Source organism: Excalfactoria chinensis, chromosome 15 (assembly GCF_039878825.1).
Source record: "Excalfactoria chinensis isolate bCotChi1 chromosome 15, bCotChi1.hap2, whole genome shotgun sequence".
Classification (NCBI taxonomy): domain Eukaryota; kingdom Metazoa; phylum Chordata; class Aves; order Galliformes; family Phasianidae; genus Excalfactoria; species Excalfactoria chinensis.
In genome coordinates, this window is record NC_092839.1 from 5,538,214 (window position 1) to 5,553,071 (window position 14,858).

Genomic DNA, 14,858 nt, shown 5'->3' on the forward strand with positions numbered 1-14,858 from the left:
CATGAGATTGTCTGAGGCGGCCTGGCCTTGTGAAATGCTTTTTAAAAGTATCTACAGCAAGTCTTACAGCAGTGTGTGAAATTTCACTGTTCCAAAGTTACACTGAATGGGGTTCCATTACTGTCAAATTATATGAATGTAAGGCTACCTTTCTCTGTGAGCTACAGAGTTCTTTTTTTGTTGTTGTTTTAAAGTTTTGTAATGAAACTTAAGGAGCGCACAGTAATTATGAAAAATAATATCAAGCAATTATGTACTGCTTCTTTAAAAGATTGATAACCTTTTATTTGATATACTGTGGCAATGGGAGATTTAGTTCTGTGGGTCTAACTGATTTATTTGTTGAGCTAAAAAATGTGTTTTGTAAGCACACAAATTCCTAGCTGCAGCTAGGAAGCTGACTTGCTATAGCAACTTATTTATTAAGTTACTGCTAATGAGAAAGGTCTTGACTAAAGTTAAAAATAGAGCACGTTGAACTTGACATGAACCTTAATATCTTTTCCAGCTTTTACAAGGATTGTACTGTGAATTGTGTATTGTTGGTTTCTCACTGATGGAAAGTATTGAAATAAACAATGTATTATGAAATAAAGCCTCTGCCGTCGCTTTGTTTACATTCTGAATACTTTATCTAAATGCTTCTTTACAAATTTAATGCCAAGTTCAAGCTTGGACTCAGAATTTCTAAGTTGTATTAAGAACTGAATTTTTAAAGGCAGAATATCTTGTTGAAGATGTAAGACAACTGAAATGTCTTTATTGTGAAAGTCTAAAATATGTTTTGTTTACTTGGGCATTGGATAAAAACAGTGTGGTAGATCAGATATTTCACTATAAGGCATTTGTTAGTAGAGTCTTAAAGTTGTTTTTGTGTTTGAGCTTGGTTTTGCATGGATCTTTATTTTGCATTCTACAAATTCATTTACGTATTTAACTGTCAATTTATTATTTACTTTATAGGTATGCTACTCTAAAACAATTTTGCGTAGTGGGCTTGAAAGTACAGAGATTAAGATCAACTCTGTGGAACTATTTATGAGTTAGAAATAATTCATCAGTACTTAAGCATTTCATTTTTTCCTCTTCATTTTCAGGTGGTAAAGTTGAAAATAAAAGAATTTTCAGTGTAGAGCTGAACTGCAGAACTTGCTACCACTGAACATTGTCTTGATTCTCATGGGTTCAAAAAGAAATTTATTTGCTCATAAAGGAGAAATCCAGCTCCTGGGAAACTCAGTCCTTTGGAGCCAGGGAATTCCTAAGCTGGAGAAGTTTGAGAGTATGCACAAACAGTGACATGCTTTCCTTGTTCTTTTTAGGCATTCCTTCTGGCTTCTGTTGGAGAGAGAAGACTGCTAGGTAAGTCTCGTGTTTGGCTTGATTCTCTTTGGTTTGTGAGAAGTGATCAAGAGAAAACATTGATGTTTAGGGAATTTGGAGAAGGGAAGAGATAATTGTAATTCTCTTAGAAAAATAAGACTTATGGTTTTTGTTTTTTGCTTTTACTAGCAACCTGTATAGTGTGCACTCTTCCACCTCCTCCAAACTTGAGGAAATGCATAGTATAACTTTGTATTTATGTTCTGTAGTATCTAAGGCTAGCATGCTTTGTGGGGATATCTGGGCCATGAAAGAATGTTGTTGCTTTTTAAAGGATGTTGTAGTGGGATGAAGAGCTAGCATCCTTCTGTGTATGTATTCACTTTTAGTTCTTAATTCCATATCACTGATGCCTTGGTTTTCTTCTTAAATAGTCAATGATTTAAATTCTCTTCTCAGAACAGTTATTCTGAAACAGGGGTGATGAACTGAAATTTTGTTGCTCAGACTGTTTGGGCCCAGAGTGTAATGATAGATATCATCAGGGGGTGTGTTTTGGGATTCATAACTTGGAGAGTTAACCCATTTAACCTTCAGTACTCCAGGAGATTAGTGTGTGAAGTTTGTACCTGTTACTGCTGATTAGTGAAACTGATAGCATGTGTGTACATCCTATTCAGCCAAATTTTGCTCCTTGGAAAGGAAGCACCTCCTTCATAGTAGTTCATAAGTTCAGCCTTTTCTCTCTGCAGTATAGCAGGGTGCCCTGTGATAATATTTAGTGACCTTGGCTTGGTTAGACTAAGGGAAAGTCAGAGCAAAATGAAGAAAATGAAAGGAGAGAGTAGAAGGAAAACGTTTTGGAGAATGCTCTAAGCACAGAGAAAACTGTTCTGTTTCAGGTAACTGCACTCGTTAAAATGTTCTTAAGTAATGATTTACAAACAAGTGCCAGGCTAAATAGTATGTGGTGGAGAGAAGGGATAAATAACTTCTGCTCTTGGCTGGATGGAGACATGTCTAAGCATATTGTCTGACATAAATCTACCTACAGTGAAAAAGGCATTTGTATTCAGACAATCATTGACATCAGATTTAAGTTTGGTATGTTCTTTAGTTCCCTTCATGCTATACTGTTTATCCTGTTCTTGTGTGCATGCTGTCACTTATAGCCTACACCTGTGTCAGAATGTGGTGAAAGCCCAATTGTTGGTAAGGTTTGGTAGATCTTTGAGTTTTTATTGGATGTTCATGTATGCTAAAAACACTTAGTTGTATTTAAATAGAAACTAGTAAAGCTATGCCATGCTTAGATGTAGTACTAGTGGCTTTTCTGTTAAAATCTAATTTTTTATGAGACCTGGGGATACAAAATTCTGACTCTGATGTACATAAACAATTCCTTTGAGCTCCGTGTCAGCATGCTGTACTATAATAGAAATGCAGTCAGTGTGGTGTTTACTGACAAGAAAACATTATCAACTGCACTTGATAGGTGATGTATTCCAGTTTTACGGCATAAACGTATGACTGATGCTAATCATTTAGCTGTTGGTATGCTTAGCAGATACTAATAAAAACCTCCCTGTACGTGGGTATGTCAGAATTCTGGTTTTAAACCTTAGCACCAAATTAAGCTTTGAATTGTCTGCAAAACACCTGAAAATTTGCAGAAGAGAACATATGTTTAAATTACGGTGGGTGCATCTTGGATTTCCTATTAGCAGACAGAGCTCAAGCAATGTCAGAGTTTTATTGAATGTAAAATATGATTATGTTGGTCTGCTGTGGGAACTAGAGATGCAGTGCATTGAAGAAACAGCTCTGTCCTGGTGTTTCTTCTAGTGCACTATATATGAATATGTAAAATTGCTTCCTAACGTTGTGAAGCTACACAACTATTTAGCCATTTATCTACAATGAAGGAAGCAAGTAGACCTGTAACAAAGCATTGCAAATGTTTTGGGCACTTAAAGGGGAAGGATGTGATCTGTTCTTCTGTTTTTGGCAGTCACTGACCTCTCGTGTTAACTTCCACAGTGGCTGCAAATCTTCCTAAAATTACTTGGAATTTCTGTGCTAATTATGACAGTGTGGTTGTGGAGAATGCTGCAGGTGAACAGCAGTGTTTGAGAAGTGCATTTGTATAAACAATAAGGAACATAACTGATTTATTTATTTGATAGGTAAGCAACTATTACAAAAATGCTTGCTGTAAGAATCCTTGCAAGGGTAATGAGAGTTTTATTTTAAAATATTTTCTGAATGAAATTTAAGGTTTTAATTTTTCTCTCAGTACTGGGGGGAAAAGAATAGAATCAGGATATTTTTATGCAAAGGAATTGTTCATAAGTAGTGTCCAAGTTGTTAGGGATACGTCCTTTTTGTGACAAGAATATTAATGGATTTAGACAAAAATCTAAAGATTTAGAAGGTTAATAAAAACATCCAGTGATTAAAGCAGTGGCAAAAAGAATGTGGTAACAATCCTTGGAATTGAGGCAAAGTGAGATTAATTGTAAAGCTCTATGTCCTGGTAACCTGTTCTAATGGTATCCATTTCTCTCTGGACTGTAGTGTATAATTCTCTGATAATAATGTTTTACTGATAAATGTAGAGATGATGCTCGCATCAGTCCAAACCTTCTAACAAAGCCACAGCTGTTTTGAGAATTTTGATCTCTTTGAGAATCAGTGCTTACCTTATTGCAGGTAGTGAATCCTGCCTCTTGTCCTTCTTTTATAGGACTCAGAGGTGAGTCTGTGGCATCTCATTGAGTGCAGTATTTCCATTTTGCATAGCATAAAAGAAAGACGCTGGCCTATTTCAGCTCAGTTCTTAAATAATCCCTGAAAGGTAACATTTCGGTCTAACAGTGATATGCAAAGCAAAAGCTTCATGTTTTGCAGTAAGTTTTAGCAGATGCTCTTGTGTTGTAGTTATTGGTATATGGAGGATGAGTAACATTTGAAATACAGGAAGATGACGTGGCTGTGCAGTGGAGAAACAAATTGTTCTACGTTGAGAATTATTCTATTCTGTTCTTAATTTGTGTTTTAGTTGAAATTACTCTACTAAGCTTTGATCTCTATGAAAATGAAAATATTGTAAGATACCTGAAAACAAGCAGAGAAAAAGTTATTTTTAGTGGAATGCCCAGATTTGTTATACTATGGATGCATAACTGTCGCTTCCAATTCTGAATGCTGAGTGTTAACATTGAACTAAATGAAGGCCTCTTGCTACCTTACCAAATGTACTATGTCTGCATACGCTCAAATTTAGTCAGGGATGTTAATTACAGCACTGAGCTAGAAATACCTTCATGTTTCAAGGTCAAATCGTTTCAGAAATGTCACTTTTGCATTAAGTAGTTCTAACTCGCACTCTGCACAGTGAAGCAAAAATAACATGTAAGCATTGAGGCTATACATGGAAAACTAAACTTTTTTGATTCTGTCTGTACATTAACTTCTTTTGTTTTCCTTCTCTAATCTTGTAGTAACTCTTCAAATTTGAGTTATACCAAAAAAGTCAAGAAAAATCATTAACAAGGTTTTATTATGAGATTAAAAGGTAACAATCACATATTCAAAGCAAGCGGAATGTGATGTGTAGCTCTTCTTTTTATCCTCAGAAGCACTCAAACACATCAGGCATTTAACTCCCATTGAAGCCAGTTTGCGCGAGTCCATGCATGTGTAATTTGAAAACCTCTCTTGGATGGCTGTCTTCCCTGCTGGCCTTTTGCCCACAGTGACCAAATACTTTTGAAATTAAATCTTTGTGTTGTTTCTTGTTTGGTTGTGGATTTCCAATCCATAGACCTGTCTTATTTTGGTTTAGTTTTAAACAAACTTGGTACTGCACAGCTGAAAATGAGAACATGTGCAAAGCTTTGACTAAATTGAGTTGTTTTACAGTGTTAAATAATACATTAACTGATGTTGATTCTGTAGCTTAGTTCCTATGCAAGTGCATGAATAAATGTCCATAAGTTCTGCATCTGCTGAGTAGCAAAATGTGCCTAAGGCAAGTCAGCGTGATTTATAGACTGTATTTCTTTCCAACTGGTGTGTTGCTACCCCCCTGTTGGCTGGTGTAAATATTTCCAGAAGTTAAATCAGTGATTGAATGCCAGTTTAAAATCTGCTGTGAATGAGCAGTCTTAATTGCAAGCTATGATCTGTGATAACCAAGACTGCATAGATCTGTCTTCTTTACTCCTCATAGGAAAAAATAAATACTTTGAATGGAATTGAAATTCCCTATGCACTCAAGCTGGGCAAGAGCAAAGTTAAGATATGGGTTCTTGACAGAAGTAAGCTCTCCATTATGAGAGACCAGAATCTGTCACTATTGGAAAGCAAACATGATTGCTGAGGTAGTAAGGCACCTTGGAGATGATTTGAGGCATAAGCAAATAAAATAGCAAGAAGAATGTCCGTGAATTGATAAGTTACAGTCCCATAGAGTCTAATAGGCAGCCGCACAGCAACATGTTGAATTAAGTATGTGCAGCAAGGTTGAAGGAAGAAGAGAGTTGGAGTTGGTGGTAGTATTTTAAGTCTTCTGAATTACCTCAGAAACTTACTATTTTCAGTTTAACTTTTTGTATGCCTTTAAAAAGCGTGTGGAAAAATTACTGGAGTTTGCCATTATGAGATTTCTGCTCTGTTTGCCAGCAAGGCTGTAGTATGGAATTCCACAGAGCTATTGACGCCACTTTGGCCACTGGATTGTGTGCTTTCTACATCAGCTAGCCATTAAAGGGGAAGGAAAGTAATGCTGTAGTTGCACGGTGTCACATCCCTGGAGATCTCCTGTCTCAGCTGGGAACGTGAATGTGGTGCAGCCTTTGCTAAGCCCTTGAACTGACTGCTGCCTCTTATTCTGTGGGTTCTGCATATGGCTGGGGCAAAATAACCTGAAAAAATGCCCCAGATCACTGACTGCTGTGCTGCCAGGTACTTCAGCTGCTGCATATCTGGTAGGTTTATAGGCAAGCTGCTCTTGGTCTTCGTTATATGATGATAAAGCATGTTCTGTCCTGTCAGCATGGAGGAGCTGTGCAGTGACAAAGCTTGCTTGCTCGGATGAAATAGTTTAGGATCTTGGCAAGTGACTTTAAACAAAACTGAGCATGTGCAGAGACTTGAAGGCTCTTACCATCTGTGCAGATAGAACATCAAAGCAGCAAGATGAAGTTTAGCTTGTTTTCGGATTTGATCAGTTTCTCTTCTAAAACCTTTAACTTCCAGGTTGAATAGAAAGTTATATTTTCTTCAATGTAATTATCCTCTCTTTTAAAACGTCTGAATCAACTTTATACAAATCTTTCACCAAAAGTAATTTTGAGGGGTGTGTGTGAGAGACGGTTGTTAAAGAATTAGAACAGGCTCCTGTGATGGAAAATGTTAGGCATCCTTAACCACAGTGTCTGCATAGGTAATGACATGCTTCAGTGTATTTTTCTATTTCAGGTAAAGATGCCTACCCAAAACCAACAATGTTCTGTTCTTTCTACTACATCAGTTTGTTGAAATTAGCTTCCGTTCAGCAGATCCTCCTAATTTTAGCCTAGTATAAAACTTTAGTTGCAATGCTGAGTATATCAAGACTGTTTTACGCACAAAATATATTAAGTTGTGTGTGTTCACAAACACAGTCATTGGGGCCCATTTCCTAGATGCCCTTGTGGAGAATGTTGGTGTGTGGTTTTAAACATTTACCAGCAATCCTTTCTTTCCCTCACCCTCTGTTTTCTAACTGAGATTGTAAAATCTTTATTTGTGCACAAAAAGCAAAAAACAAAAAACAACCCCAGACCTCTCTTTTATTTGGTACAGGTCTTATTTTCATGACCTGTAAGCTTTGTGTCTGGAAGTAGAAAAAATTACATCCATTTGGCTTTGTGCATAATGCAATTGTGGCATATTTTTAAAATAACTTCTTTAAACTTCTTTGATATTATAGGTGAACACAGCTAATTTCTAATCGAGTTTGGGAACAGCAGGTATAGTCCTCAGAAACTAGAAATAAGCATGTGCTGTTGACTTACAGGAAGAGCTTGCATGCTTTTCTCAAATGTGCTTTTCCTAAATGGAGTCAGAATAATACACAGTGTGGACTGGGTGGAGCCTCAGAGTCTCAGTAGGATTGAGACATGCTGTTAATTCAAGGGCAATCTCTTATTAGCTTCATGAGCTGAATAATGAAATGTGTAGAATATTAAAAACTAGATATTAATGGGAATTATGTAAAGTTTAGTAAAGGGTCCTCGAAATTGTTTGTAATACAGACATGCTGGTGCATCAGTTTGTATCTTCTTGCTTGAAAACATGATTGTGCATGGTGTTAGTTAACTGATTGCTTATGTGGAGATCTAGTAAACATTTCTAAATATTACTTAAGTTTTGTAATTAGTGTATTTTTGGAGCCTGTGTTAGAAATTGCTAGCATCTTCCCATCCCCCAGCTCTCAAGCTCAGAGTAGTCTAGTTTGCTTGCAGCTGCAGTGGTAGGCATCTTTCAGGAAGTGACCTTGGCTTGTATTAATCAAATTCAGAACACACAGAAAAGCTTCTTGGTAACATGCTGACTTGATGTAAAATTTTATAGCATCCATTTTCTTTAAAAATGAGGCCATCTTATAAAAAGGGAGCTTACTTCTGATACCTCAATTTAAATGAATTTCTCTAAAATACTTGGTATTTAGAGAAACTAAAATAACAAAAATATACTCCTGATTTCACTGAGAGAAAAATACTGTCTATATATGTAATTAAGTCTTAAATTGCTCTTGGCAAAACTGTACTTTAGCCCAGATAAGCTATGAAAATAATGTTATTTGATAGCTATTTTTCATTGGTCTCTTGTCATTTTTTCTTTTCATTTGTCAATTGGCGTAGAAAAGGTTGGCAGTAGGGCATGATCTCAATCAGCTAAGATTCTCAGGATGCATTTAACTTTCTGACTTGATGCATTCTAATCACTTACTGTATCTTTTGTTAACAGCTCTCAAACAACGTCACAGTTGCTGTGTTGAGCTATTTTGCTTATTTGCATAGATTAAGAATCTGTGCCTGTTCAAGAAATCACTGTTGTATTCCTGACACAGCTTTGAAGAGTGTGTGATTTCTTTCACACACCCCAAACTATTGTGCATATAAAAATGGAAGACTGTTTGTAGGAGTGTCTGTTTTGCCTTTATCCCTCTTTGGAACCTATGCAGGGGGCTGAGACCAGAATATCCTTTGTCATTATGAAGTGCTGTGAAAGTCTGAAAGTTCTTGAGTAAGGTAATTTCCCGATTTTCAAACTGCAGCTTTCTGGACAATTAGTAATAGCTGCCCCCTGACTGATTTTTTTTTTTTCCCCCCATGGGTTGTCATGAGCGTTATCTTGAACAATCTACTGTCTGATGTTAGTGTTTGAAAAACTGAGTTCTGTCCTAGCTGCTATTTTCAGCATAAACCTCTTCTGTGTGCTGGTGTATTATTTACTGATTTTACCTCCTCATAGTTGTATTTTGATTTTTGTTAACCTATCTTAAGCATTGAGGATCTGAGTATGCTAACATACCTGTTCTCAAGTTCCTTTTGGCTTTATTGTTAGCTGCCTGTTTTGGAAAGCTTAATTCCACATTGTCTTTCTTGCAAACATATGTCACTGACTTAACGTTTTAGTTGCTATCAAGTCAGAGTTGCCAATTATTTACTTTGGTCTCTACATAACCCTACCCCTTCCTGATTTATATATATATATTTTGAGTGCAGTCTTAGGTTTCTCTGCCTTAACAGATTTTACTGCATGTATTGCATGTTTTTATTATATTCTATTAATGCTCTGGGCTGAGAAATCTTCATCTGTATCTCACTTTGGAATGCTTTTAGCTCTCTTTCCCATAGTATGCAAGGCTAATGAAGGGGTGATACATCTGTTGCACTTTGCTTAAGTGTTGCTGATGCTGACTTTCCAAGTTGGACTGCAAAACACAATCATAGATTGCTATTCCCATGTTATTCAATATTTGCCATCTTCAGTGTTTTTTTTCAGTGCTACTTTCAACTGCAGTTATTTGTTTCCAAGAGTTCCTTAGGAAATATCCTGGCAAGGAGCAGATGGTTAAGGGACTTTGTGCTGCTTATGGGCTCAATGTTGGGACTTCTCAGAATGCTCCTACATGCCCTGTTGAGCTTCATATGTCTAAGGAATCAGTCTTGATTCAGAAAGTAGGCCACCCACACTTCTTCATTCTGATTTTTTGGTCTTCATTATATTTGTTGGGGACTCTAGGTTGACTCTGAATTTTTATTTAAACCAGCCGAGACTTCATGCTTCAGCTGTATATATACTCATTTAAATTTCCCTTGAGATGCTAGTCGTACATAATACTGTATGGCTGTATTCCCTTAAGCTTTGTGTTATATTGGCAAAGATACCAATTCAGAGGATGTCCAAAGGGCTACCACGTTTTCACAGTGTTTGTGATCATTTGCTATGTGTCCATCACCAACCCATACTTAATCTGAAGAGCCTCTCCCCTGCCATCCACATAATTCGGCTTTGCACGCACACCAAAGTCAGCTGCTTAGGAAGCAGTTTCAGGGAGCAGAGAAATCAATCCATGGATCAAACTGACCTGGGGCTCCTCATTGCCTTCATGCTCTAGCTACAGTCTGATAATGACCATGTACCCTAGGTTAATCCTTTAATGGGGTCTATGTCGTCACATACTATGCTGTATTATTTGACAACATAACTTCCAGAGTAGGTGGCTGTATTTGAATAGGCTCTAGTGTTCGTTTGTAAACGTCTTTGTGTGCAAGGCTGAAGATGTGAGAAGGAGCCACCCATGCACCCATGCACTGTCCTCTCTTGATGGGATTGGCTAGGGGGTGACTTGGAGAGGGAAATCACTCTGGTGCAGCGGGGACTTCTTGCTGGACGAGTAGCCAGGTGGAGCGCAGTGGAGCTGGGAGCGAAGCACCGCAGAGCTCGGCTGTGCGGCTGGAATGCTTCCCGGCAGTTCCGCGCTCCCCTTTATCAAGGTCACTCCTTCCTGTTTGCCAGTACAGTCGTGCTGCTGTCAGTTGTTCGGTTTCGCACTGCCTTATGGCACTCCTGCACCCTCGAATTACCGACCTGGTTTTCAACAAAACGGGGAGGATTGTACCTACTTGTACAGCTTTTAAATTCTGCCTCGTTGGCAGACCGCGTTCGCACAGCTCCTGTTCCGCTTATCTCCGTACTAAGAGAAAGGCTCAGCCCGCAGGAGGCTCCTGGGGAGCACCGCGCGTTGCGAGGACGGGGAGCGCCGTGCCGGACCGCAAGGGGTTAAGGAGCGGAGGGCCGCGCTGCCGCCCGCGGTTCTGTCAGCAGCCGCTGCCATTGGCTGCGGAAAGGTGAAATTGAAACCACGGTAAACTTTTGACCCTGTAGCAGTTCTTGTGGAACGCCTTCCCTTTGCCAAGAGCAGAGGGCTTTTTTTCCCCCCTTTTTCCTGTATTTATTCGCTGTGATCGTGCCGTGCCGCATGCAGCCTCGCCGAGGGAGGGGGAGGACAAGCGCGAGCAAGTCGCCTGCGTGTCCCGGGAGCGGGGAGCCGGGCTGCTGCTGCCAGCTGCTTCTGTGCCCCATCGGCTGCCGAGCAGCACTCTGCGTTCCGCCTTCCAAGACAGTTTTTGTGTGGTTTAAAAGAAAGAAAAAAAAATCTTGAAATTGATGCTATCACAGTTAGCTAGAAATGAGGGAAGGGAGGCTGAGTCACAGGCACAGTGGCATGCTGGCTGCAGGGAGTTCTGCTGCTTAATAAACGTGTTTTTAATTTATTTACTTAAAATGAAGTGGTTTCGTACTGAAATCTAATGTAGAAATGTCTCCTTAGTTCACAAGTTGATGTGTTAAACACTCACGTACTTAACTACCTGCTTTTCTCTTATGTCTTCTTCAAACAAAATAATGTCTATTTCTCAGACTGGGAAGCAAGCGGTGCCCACTCAGAATCACTGCCAGCGTGTCAGAGCCCCGAGGTTGCAGCGTTGCGTGGTTTTATTTGGGCAGTGACTAACAAGTTCTGGACCTAATTAGAGCACGTGTCACTTTCATACTATGCAGATTTTGTCACACACAAAAAAATTAAATAAAAAAAAAATCAAAAATATCTGTGGTCAAATAAATGCACCTTCTGTCTGTAGCTTTGCCAAACCAGACAAATTAGAACAGCATTACGTTTTCAATGAAGTATGAATACGAGATTTAGTTAATCCACGTTTCTTTCCCCTTCAACATGTCTGTCTTCTCCCTGACAAAAGAAAAGCTGACTCGGTTACTTTCCTGCATCAGCTGCCATTTTCTCCCTCCCCCGCTCCCTGCGCAGGTACCGGCCTGCTGTTCTTGCCTAAACGTTCAACTTGCTGAATGCTGAGTGCTGCTTAATCAAAGAGTCACTCGGCACCTAACCTAGAGATAACATTCAAAATTCCTCCTCGACAAAGAAACTTGATTCCTAACCACTTCAGACTGATGTTTTCACCCCTCTGTTGGTTTGTTCCTGCAAATACTCTCACCAGATTTATGCTGTGTTCATCTTTCTAATGAGAGATTAGGGCTGGGGAGGAGCCCTTGGCTACTGAGATTTGGATTTATTTATTTTAATTCAGTACACTGAATAGTTGGGTGGTGAAGAAGCATTTAGTTTAGGGCAGCATTAGCATAGTAGAACAAGATAGGTAAGGTTTGGTGTGAGCTTCTTGACTGCTGTTGTTCTTGGTATGGTTTTATCAGGGAACTGAGGGAGTCTCCTGAAGCACTGCCAGCAGCAGCTAGGGAACAATGAATATAATATGATTAATAGCAGATCCCCTGCCCCCTCTTGTGTGCAGTCCTCCTTGCAGCAGCAAAAGAAACATGCGCTTGTAATGATAGTTGGTGGCCTCCCTGTTTGTTCCAGCTAGTGTTCCCAAGCAGCAGCTATTATAAGGTTTATTTTCTCCCACTCCCTGTGATTCTTTGTTCTGCCCTTGCTGTGCCTGTGTGCGTCTTGTCTGCCTCTCATTGTCTGTTTCGTGGCAGTTCATCTGCCTTCACAATGGAGCTGTACTGAAGCTGCAAATCATATTGCATATCACAGCAAAATGGAATAAATGCTCTTCTAAAAGAAAAATGAGTGAGTAACAACTGTCAAGAGCTCAGTAGCACTTGTGAACTCTATTTTTGAAGTGTTGCTTTTAAGTGTCACTATCTGAAAGGTTTTTCTTGAACATTTGGGTTACTGTATTGTGGTAGCGTTGGGTACATGTGCCTTTTAGGGATCTCTAAAAACATTAGTACAGGAAAAACAAAACAAAACAACAACCTCAAAATAAAGAAACATATTTCACCTGATTTGTAATTACTGTAACTTCCAGGTATCCTCTTTTGAGGAAAGCATTATTAGGCTGATATGCGACTTTTGAAGTTCATTAGTGGTAGGTAAGTGCTGAATGTGAAAAAATCACTACTGTAACTCTTACTTCATTGGAAGTACTGTCCTTGCATTTGGTAACCTGAAAGCAGTAAACGAGTACTCTCACACTGAAATTAACTGCTGAGTTCTATACTGTTCTGTGTGTTTACCTAAGATAGACTTTGAGGTTGGTTACATCTCTCTGGTTTCCTCAGAAGTGAATTCCTAACAGCTTTGGAGTTGCCCTTTTAAAATTTTTTCTCCATCAGCGTTTCCAAACTGTGAATGAGAGATTTGAGGAGATCACCTCAAGGTGTTTTCAGCTGTTCTTTGTTATCTAGATTAACCAGTTCCTGTTGTCTTGCTTTAATGGAGGATGTGAAGATGATTTATAGAGATTCTGGAACACAACCTCTTAAGATGGGAAAAAATATTTTATATTCCAGAACTTGATGTGAATACTTTTGTGTCTGACTTAAAATTTCCGCTGGTTCATCTTCCCAAGTTTCCCGGGTTTGGTCATGGAGTGGCATGGTGAGCTGGACTCAGGGATGTAGTGCTAGAACTTGTCACTTCTACCCAAATCTGCCCCAAACTGTTAATGCTGGCACATGTTATACTGAAAAATGACAGAAATATAGTAATAGGAATTTGGAATTTTGTTTTTAAAATGTTGTATCTCTGTTTTCTCTGCTTGTATTTTTGCTTTGGTTGGTGGTGAAACTTAATATCTGTTGTTCAAGATTTGCATCACAGGATACAATAAGCATCTTTCTTTCCCTACCTCTTCCTCAGGAAGTGCATCTAGGCAGTGTTGTTGGCATCCTTGCTGTGGATGAGTGGCCTCTTGGTCCTCTGCAACAATAATGGTTTGAGTTTCTGGAATGTTAATCCATCTTGGAAGAGATGTGTCACATATGGAAAGATATCTTTTTTTTAAGATAAACAGTAGTTAGGTCTAGTGGTCCTCTTTAAATTGACTTTGAAGTCCCAGTTTTTCCTTACTTGTTGGAATGCATTGATAGTATCAACTTCTTAACATAGAATCATAGAATGGTGTAGATTGAAAAGGACCGCAATCATCATCCAGTTTCAACCCCCCTGCTACCCAACCACAGACAAGGCTGTCCAGAGCCACATCAAGCATGGCCTTGAATGCATCTGTGGATGGGGCATCCACAACTTCCTTGGACAATAAATAAAATCAGCACATTCGTTCTCTCGCCTTCTCTGCCAGCATCATTTATTTTTATTTTTATTTTTATTTTTTAAATATTCTCTTGCATGCATCAATAAAATGAAGAGGTACAGAAAAGTTTATGCTGCAGACTTATTGATTCCTTTAAGCATATGTGTATACACCCACAATCTTGTTTCTCTAGCACAGAGTTAAGGAGTCAGTGTCTATGAAATACATCTTTTTCTTTTAATTAACAGAACAGTATGCAGAAATGATGATGTTTTTCAGATATCTATTTCACTATTGGCCGAGCAGACCTCCTGCTGTGAGTACTGGTGTAGCCTACCACACTTTCTTGAAAAATGCAGTATAGGGATTTGTTGCTTAGCTGAAAGGGCTTTATGTCTTTATAATCTCTGTGGATTGCATTATCTATACAACTGTCACTCCTATCTGTCTATGGGTTGATGTGCCATAATAGGTTGATTCTAGTTTCTGTTGTAGACTGAAGTAGTCTCAGACAACCAGTGCAGTAAATATTCTCCTGGCTTACTGATTTCTGCTGAGGGAGCAGACTAGAAAGCTTGTTCTTTCTTCTTAGAGGAGTCAGCTTAATTCCCAGCCTAGTTTAAAACCGGTTACCGAGTTGGCTGTTCCTGGGGTCTTGAGGAGGGGCTGGAATGGAGAGGATTGTTCAAAGAAATTCCACATGCTAATGCAGAGCCCTCTCTGTCATTGACATTCTTCTTTCCTTTGTGTGTCCTGGGAAGCTCTTCTTATCTACCCTGAGTCATCATTAGATCTGATTTCTCTAAACTTTCATTCTGATGTTTATTGAGCAAACAATGCTTGTCTTTTAGGATGATAATCAGTATGATCTACCTGATTATTTCTCAGACTAAAGGG

At 38.9% G+C, this 14,858-nt stretch overlaps 1 protein-coding gene across 7 annotated transcripts in view; it reads left to right on the plus strand.

Moving 5' to 3' along the window:
* The window catches only part of NCOA3 (nuclear receptor coactivator 3), a 68,811-nt gene that overhangs the window by 16,151 nt on the left and 37,802 nt on the right, over positions 1–14,858 (plus strand). For all 7 annotated transcript variants that reach the window (XM_072350479.1, XM_072350477.1, XM_072350476.1 and 4 more), the window contains exon 2: positions 1,323–1,362. The gene's annotated coding sequence lies outside the window, so the exon portion shown is untranslated. The remainder of the gene's footprint in view (positions 1–1,322; positions 1,363–14,858) is intronic.